Genomic DNA, 8592 nt, shown 5'->3' with positions numbered 1-8592 from the left:
TGGGTTGAGGCCACCATGCCCGGCTTGAAATTCTTAATAATTTTTGTACAGGGGGCTCCCTGTGTTGGTTTTTCACTGGGCCCCAGAAGTTCCACAGGGAGTTCTGCTGAAGGGCAGGGCCAGTGGGTAACGTCAGGGTCATCGTGGAAGAGGATGTGAGAAGTGGGTGAATTCCAGACTTTTTGGCTAGGATCCATAAGACTGGCTGATATTTGGGATTTGGGTGGGAGAAAGCAGGGAAGAGAGAGGAATCACTCCTGCATGTGGGCTGGGACTTGCGCAATGAGCGCCCTTTATCCAGATGGGAAATATCGGGTAAACAAGTCAAGCAGATTTTAGAGTGGGCAGGTGGGGTCAAGAATCTGTTTGGTGAAAATAAGCTTCCTACCAAATATTATAAAATAAGGATAGGATATTACATTTTAAAAAAATTGCAGACCAGCCAGGAGCGGTGGCTCATGCCTGTAATCCCAATACTTTGGGAAACCAAGGTGGGAGGATCCTTTGAGGCTAGGAGTTTGAGACCAGCCTGGGCAACATAGCAAGATCCCATCTCTACAAAAAATTTTTAAACAGTAGCCAAGCATAGTGGTGCGCACCTGTAGTCCCAGCTACCTGGAAGGCTGAAGCTGGGGAGGACTGCTTGAGACCAGGAGGTAGAGGTTGAAGTGAGCTATGATTGTGCCACTACACTCCAGCCTGGGTGACAGAGTAAGGCCCTCTACCAAAAAAAAAAAAAAAAAAATTGGGCCAGGCACAGTGATTCACGCCTGTAATCCTAACACTTTGGGAGGCCAAAGCGGGCAGATCACCTGAGGTCAGCAGTTTGAAACCTGCCTGGCCAACATGGTGAAACCCCGTCTCTACTAAAAATACAAAAACATTAGCCAGGTGTGGTGGCGGGCACCTGTAATCCCAGCTCCCTGGGATTATGACGCAGGAGAATTGCTTGAACCTGGGAGGTGGAGGTTGCAGTGAGCTGAGATCATGCCACTGCACCCCAGCCTCCAGACAGGGCAAGACTCCATCTCATAGCAAAACAAAACAAAACAACCACAAAAAGATAACCCAATATTGTACTATAGTTTTGCAAGATGCTACCACTGCAGGGGAACCAGGGAAGACAGTTCAAGAGCTCTCTGTAGTACTTCTTACAACCACATGTGAATCCACAATCATCTGAAAATGAAAAGTTTAATTTAAAAAAAAACTGGAAAATTGGTGACCCAGAAAATCAGGATGTGAATGGAGCAATAAGGCGGCTCAGGGCAAGCGTTGCTCATTTTTATTCCTCAGTTTTCAAATCTGCAAGGAGTTTGGGGGCAGCGCGCAGAGGCGGACACAGTTGGAAACAGTGAAGGGACTGTTTGTGGTGTCTTGGGGGACGGTGGCAGCAGCTCTGGCACCTGAGCGTCTGTCCTTCCTGGTGGTCTGGTGGTGAGGGCTGATGGGGTGGACAGCAGCTCATCTCTTGGAGGCCCTGCCAAGTAAAGGGGTGAACTTGGCTCTAGAGGACAATGTCCTTGGGTCTGAGGACATTGACTTCAGCGCTCACCTCCTCTAGTAATTTCAGGTTACTTTGGCAGTGGGACAGACACAGGGGCACGAAACCATGGGTAGGAGAGGAGGTCAGCGTAAGCCCGGTTGGTGTTCACTTTCAAGCTTTCCTTCACTACAGTCAGGCGCCCAGCGGGGGAGAAGAGCATCTCATCATAAGATATTTGCAGATGTATTCACGGAACTTCCCACATATCTGGATGAGGATATACGACTTGCCCCCTGGAGGAAAGAGTTAAATGAATCGCTAAAGCACAAAATGTTCCTGTAAAATTGCTTCCATATTTTATTAGATGCAGATGAGCATGAATTATTGTGACGCTAACAGGGGAGTTTGAAAATTTTGTTCTTACCTTTTTCCATCAACAACCCCCCCTCACCTAGATGGTTATGGAAGGACTGGTTGAGGGATGCTGGTTTGGGGTTGGACCATTGAGTAAAGAGCTCATTCGCTTATTAATTCATCCCATCAGATGTTTATGGGGCACCTATCGTATGTCAGGGAATGCAAGTGCAATTACAGCTTGCAGGTGTCATTCTTGTTGATCAACCTTCCAACGACACCACCAAGGTCCTTCTGAGATGCGCCATTTTTGTTTTGCGGTTATGCTGGGGATGGCTTTTGGGGGAGGAAGCTTCCTTTTGAGCCTCTCAGAGTGCCACTGTCTTATCTATGCCATAGAAAAGAAGGCGCATTTCACCTACCCCTCCAAGGTCAGAAATGCAAATTAACATTAATTCCACTTTCCCACAATCTCCCCGTTTGCATCAAGGTGTGAAACTCCATGGGGGGAAAATAGACACAGTTGTGCAAAACTGTTTTTCCAGCTGAACAGATCTGATTAGTTTCTTACACTCTGTGTGGCTCTGCCAATTTATTTTTTCTATTTATTTATGGGACAGAGTCTTACTCTGACACCCAGGCTAAAGAGCAGTGGCACGATCTCGGCTCACTGAAACCACTGTCCCCAAATTCAAGCGATTCTCCTGCCTCAGCCTCCTGAGTAGCTGGGATTACAGGCAAGAGCTACCACACTTGGCTAAGTTTTGTATTTTTAGTAGAGACGGGGGTTACCATGTTGGCCAGGCTGGTCTCGAACTCCTGACCTCAGGAGATCCACCTGCCTCGGTCTCCCAAAGTGCTGGGATTACAGGTGTGAGCCACCATTCCCGGCCACTAGTTTTTCTTTTTTAAAAAAATTTTTGGCCAGATGCGGTGGCTCACACCTGTAATCCCAGCATTTTGGGAGACCAAGGTAGGAGGACTGCTTGAGGCCAGGAGTTTGAGACTAGCCTGGGCAATATAGTGACAGCCCACCTCTACAACAAATAAAAAATTAGCCAGGTATGGTGGTACGTGCCTGTAATCCCAGTTAGCTGGGAGGCCAAGGCAGGAGGGTCACTTGAGCCTGGAGTTCAAGACCAGCTTAGGCAACATAGTAAGACCCCATCCCTGCAAAAATTACAAAAATTAGCCAGGTGTGATGGCACGAGCCTGTAGTCCAAGGTATTCAGGAAGCTGAGGTGAGAGGATCACTTGAGCCCAGGAGGTTGATAGCACCGCTGCCCTTCAACTTGGGAAACTGAGCAAGACTGTCTCAAAAAATTTTTTTTTTTTTTTTTTTTTTTTTTTGAGACGGAGTCTCGCTCTGCCACCCAGGCTGGAGTGCAGTGGCCGGATCTCAGCTCACTGCAAGCTCCGCCTCCCGGGTTCACGCCATTCTCCTGCCTCAGCCTCCCGAGTAGCTGGGACTACAGGCGCCCGCCACCTCGCCCGGCTAGTTTTTGGTATTTTTTAGTAGAGACGGGGTTTCACCGTGTCAGCCAGGATGGTCTCGATCTCCTGACCTCGTGATCCGCCCGTCTCAGCCTCCCAAAGTGCTGGGATTACAGGCTTGAGCCACCGCGCCCGGCCTAAAAATTTTTTTATTTATTTATTTTTGAGATGGAGTCTCCCTCTGTTACCCAGACTGGAGTGCACTAGCACAATCTTGGCTCACTGCAACCTCCATCTCCCAGCAATTCTCCTGCCTCAGCCCCTACAGTAGCTGAAATTGCAGGCGCATGCCACCGTGCCCAGCTAAGTTTTTAGCAGAGACAGGGTTTCGCCATGTTGGCCAGGCTGATCTCGAACTCCTGACCCCAGGTGATCCACCTGCCTCAGTCTCCCAAAGTGTTAGGATTACAGGCATGAGCCACTGTGCCCTGGCAAAAATTTACTTATTTATTTTTATTTTTTGAAATGGAGTCTCGCTCTGTCCCCCAGGCTGGAGTGCAGTGGCACTATCTCGGCTCACTGCAAGCTCCGCCTCCCAGGTTCACACCATTCTCCTGCCTCAGCCTCCCAAGTAACTGGGACTATAGGCACCTGCCAAACCTGGCTAATTTTTTGTATTTTTAGTAGAGTGTTTCACCGTGTTAGCCAGGATAGTCTCGATCTCCTGACCTCGTGATCTGACCGCCTCGGCCTCCCAAAGTGCTGGGATTACAGGCGTGAGATACCGTGCCCAGCCGCAAAAATTTATTTTTAAGTTTTTCCATTTCAATAGCTTGAAGGGTACAAGTGGTTTTTGGAGACATGGAAGAATTCTATCGTGGTGAAGTCTAGGATTTTACAGCATCTGTCACCTGAGTAGCGTACTTTGTATCCAATAAGTAGTTTTTCATCCGTCACCACCTAACATCATCCTCCTTCTGAATCTCCAATGTCCCCACTCTGTATGTCTCTGCGTACCCATAGCTTAACCCCCACTTATTGGTGAGAATGTGCAGCATTTGGTTTTCTGTTCCTGAGTTACTTCACTAAGGACAATGGCCTCCAGTTTCATCCAAGTTGCTGCAAAAGACATCATACTTTCTGTTTTGGAGACAGGATCTTTCTCTGTCACCCAGGCTGGAGTGCAGCAGTACATGATTCACTGCAGCCTTGGCCTCCCAGGTTCAACAATCCTCCCACCTCAGCCTCCCAAGTAGTCCCAAGACTACAGGTGTGCAACACCACACCCGGCTAATTTTTAAATTTTTCGTAGAGATGGGGGTCTCATTATGTTGCCCAGGCTGGTGTTGAATTCCTGGCCTCAAGCAATCCTCCTGTCTTGGCCTCCCAAAGTGCTGGGACTTCAGACATGAACCACCTCACCCTGCCTCTATTTCATTCATTCATTCATGCATTCATTTATAGATGAAATCTTGTTCTGTCACCCAGGCTAGAATGCAGTGGCATGATCTTGGCTCACTACAACCTCTGTCTCCTGGGTTCAAGTGATCCTCCCACCTCAGCCTCCCTAGTAGCTGGGACTACAGGCATGTGCCACCACGCCTGGCTAATTTTTGTAATTTTAGTAGAGATGGGGTTTCACCATGTTCATCAGGCTGGTCTCAAACTCCTGGCCTCAAGTGATCCACCTGCCTTAGCCTCCCAAAGTGCTGGGATTACAGGTGTGAGCCACCACACCTGGCCTCATTTTTTTTTTTTTTTTTTTTTTTTTTTTTAGGCTGAGTAGTATTCCATAATATATACACACTACATTTTTCTTTATCCACTCATCTGTTGATGGGCTCTGCCAGTTTGATCCCAGCTGGACATCTGAGGGGCCTGGCTGCCCCTTAGCACCCCATCCCAGGGTAGGGGCACTGGGGATGAGAAAATGCGTATGTTGTATTTCTCAGCTCTCCTTTAGAGATTGGGTATAGCAGAAAGGCTTGTAGGATCACTGGAAGCTGGAGTGATTGGAGTCTTTCACAGGCCCTGTCTGTCCCCACAGAGGAGGGAGTGAGGGTTGTAAAGAGCTTGTCTCTGCTGGCTTTGGCCTGAGCTGCTGGTAGGAGCAATGGCAGCTGGTCCCATGGCCTGTGGGTGCTGGCTCAGTTGAGGGGTGGGGGGTAGGCCCTAAATGCACCTAGGAGGGCTTCCAGGGCTGTCAGGAGCACAACAAATTGATATCTAGAGACTGCGGAATCTTTTTTTTTTTTTTTTTAAACAATCAGACGGAGCCTCTCTCGGTCGCACAGGCTGGAGGGCAGTGGCACGATCTCAGCTCACTGCAACCTCCACCTCCGAGGTTCAGGCGATTCTCCTGCCTCAGACTTCCGAGCAGCTGAGACTACAGGCGTGTGACCATGACTGGCTAATTTTTGTGGGTTTTTTAAAAATTTTATTTATTTTTTTGGAGACAGTTTCACTCTTATTGCCCAGGCTGGAGGGCAGTGGCATGATCTTGGCTCACTGCAAACTCCACCTCTCAGGTTCAAGTGATTCTCCTGCCTCAGCCTCCTGAGTAGCTGGGATTACAGGCATCTGCCACCATGCCCAGCTAATTTTTTGCATTTTTAGTAGAGATGAGATTTCGCCATGTTGGCCAGGCTCATACTGCTAACCTCAGGTGACCCACCTGCTTTGGCCTCCAGAAGTGCTGGGATTATAGGCATAAGCCACCACACGCGGCCGTGGAAGCTGTGGAATCTGCCACGAGGAGAATTCCTGAGGAAAACCAGAGGCCACATTGATGGCCCTTCACCTGTGTGGCCACATGGGATTCTCACAGCAGCCCAAAGTAGGGCCTTGAGCAAGGGAGTTCTCCTGGCCCCCAATTTAGGGGCAGAGAAACAACTCAGCAAGACCCAGAACTTACCTCTGATTACCCAGTGAGTTGTGGAGATTGGATTTCCACTTGTCATACTGCCTTTACATCTTGGCTTTTCAGCGAGAAGCTGTGCATTCAGCCCCTTGCAAAGGCAGAAAAGTGTTGCCGAAAAATGTACCAGGGACCAGGCACAGTGGCTCACGCCTGTAATCCCAGCACTTTGGGAGCCTGAGGCGGTTGAATCACCTGAGGTCGGGAGTTCAAGACCAGTCTGGCCAACATGGTGAAACCCGTCTCTGTAAAGACAAAAAATTAGCCAGGCTTGGTGGCAGGTGCCTGTAATCCCAGCTACTCAGGAGGCTGAGGCAGGAGAATCACTTGAACCTGGCAGGCGGAGGTTGCAGTGAGCTGAGACTGGGTCATTGCACTCCAGCCCTGGAGACAAGAGAGACTCCATCTCAAAAAAAAAAAAAAAAAAAAAAGATAACTATACCACAGTGGCTCATGCCTATAATTCCAGTACTTTGGGAGGCTGAGATAGGAGGATTGCTTGAGGCCAGGAGTTTAACACCAGCTTGGGAAATATACTGAGACCCTGTCTTGTAAAAAGAAAAAAAAAAATTAGCTAGGTGGTGGTGTGCACCTGTAGTCTCAGCTACTCAGGAGGCCAAGGAAGGAGGATCTCCTGAGCCCAGCAGTTTGAGGCTGCAGTGAACTGTGATCATTATCATGCCAGTACACTCCAGCCTGAGCAACAGAGGCCCCTGTGTAGAAAAGGGCACCCTTTGCTGCATCTCTCTCTCTTTTTTTTTTTTTTAAGATATGCAGTCTCGTTGTGTTGGCCAGGTTGGTCTCGAACTCTTGGTCTCCAGCAGTCCTCTCACCTCAGCCTCCCAAAGTGCTAGTGTTGCAGGCATAAGTCACCATGACTGGCCTGCATCTCTTTTTGTGTTAAATGGTGGAGAATGACCCAGAAAATCTACAAGTTTCTTCTTCTGCAGTCTGAGGGCTGCAGTTTATGATCAAGCCAGGCAGGCACACAGGCTATCTGCCCTTCATTCCAAATTGTGGGTGCCTGGATTGCTCAGAAATTTGGAAAACACGCTGGGAACAGTGGCTCACACCTGTAATCCCAGCACTTTGGGAGGCTGAGGCGGGCGGATCACAAGGTCAGGAGTTTGAGATCAGCCTGGCCAACATGGTGAAACCCCGTCTCTACTAAAAACACAAAAATTAGCCAGATGTGGTGGCGTGCACCTGTAATCCCAGCTAGTCAGGAGGTTGAGGCAGGAGAATCACTTGAACCCGGGAGGCAGAGGTTGCACTGAGCCGAGATAGTGCCACTGCACTCCAGCCTGGGCAAATGAAAACTTCACCTCAAAAAAAAAAAAAAAAAAAAACTGGAAAACAGAATTGGCTAGAAACTGGAATTCACACTAATTACCCCCAGGATGCAGAGGGCTCAGGGAATCGGTGGGCAGGGGGAGTACTGGGTGTCTGGTTCTCATTAGTTGAGAGATCATCAGGAGCACCCCCCTGGTTGAAACTTTCAGATTTATACTAAAAAAAATACCCAGAATGTCCATGGAGTAGAATAAAGGTGGCTGCGTCGTGGCTGGACGAAATGAGGATCTTTCTGGGGCAGGGTTTTACACGTGACTTCTCAACAGAAGACGCGTGCTAGAGTCTGGCTCTGCCATCTCTCTGCCGTGGGACTTCAGGCAAGTCCCTGTTGTGAAGCTACAATGTTTTCCCTCTGTAATGGCGGGAGTGAGTGGCATTTGCTTTATGGACCATTCAGGGACATGTAAAGCTCACATTAAAATGAGATGATCTGTCTTCTCACTTTGATTCTCACATCACTGTGCAAGCACACATTACCATTACCAACCAGGTGGAAGGGTGTCCGAGAATACAGGAACAAATGTCTTCTAAAATCCAGGTTAGGCCAGGTGTGGTGGCTCACATCTGTAATTCCAGCATTTTGGGAGGCTGAGGCAGGTGGATCACCTGAAATCCGGAGTTTGAGACCAGCCTGGCTAACATAGTAAAACCCTGTCTCTACTAAAAATAGAATATCAGCCAAGCGTGGTAGCACACTCCTATAATCCCAGCTGCTCGGGAGGCTGAGACAGGAGAATTGCTTGAACCTGGAAGGTAGAGGCTGCAGTGAGCTGAGATGGCACCATTGCACTCCAGCCTAGGCAACAGAGCTAGACTCCGTCTCAAAAAAAAAAGGAAAAGAAAAACAAAACCTAAAAATAAAATCCAGTTCAGGCTTAGGAAGTCTCTTATTTTCTCTTTATATGTCTCTTTCTTTCTTCTTTTTTTTGACAGGGTCTTGGTCTGTCCCCCATGCTGGAGTGCAGTGGTGCAATCACAGCTCACTGCAGCCTCGACCTCTAGGGCTCAAGAGATCCTCCCGCCTCAGCCTCCTGAATAGCTGGAACCA

General features: G+C 48.7%; 1 long non-coding RNA gene across 2 annotated transcripts in view; it reads right to left on the bottom strand.

The window, feature by feature from the left end:
- Positions 1-1178: 1178 nt before the first annotated feature.
- LOC139362921 (uncharacterized) overlaps positions 1179-8592 on the bottom strand; it is a 55310-nt gene continuing 47896 nt past the window's right edge. For both annotated transcript variants that reach the window (XR_011622545.1, XR_011622546.1), the window contains one exon: positions 1179-1779. This is a non-coding gene — a long non-coding RNA (uncharacterized lncRNA). The remainder of the gene's footprint in view (positions 1780-8592) is intronic.

The sequence above is a fragment of the Macaca nemestrina genome, chromosome 4 (genome assembly GCF_043159975.1).
Source record: "Macaca nemestrina isolate mMacNem1 chromosome 4, mMacNem.hap1, whole genome shotgun sequence".
Taxonomy (NCBI): domain Eukaryota; kingdom Metazoa; phylum Chordata; class Mammalia; order Primates; family Cercopithecidae; genus Macaca; species Macaca nemestrina.
This window is presented reverse-complemented; position numbering and strand designations above follow the sequence as displayed.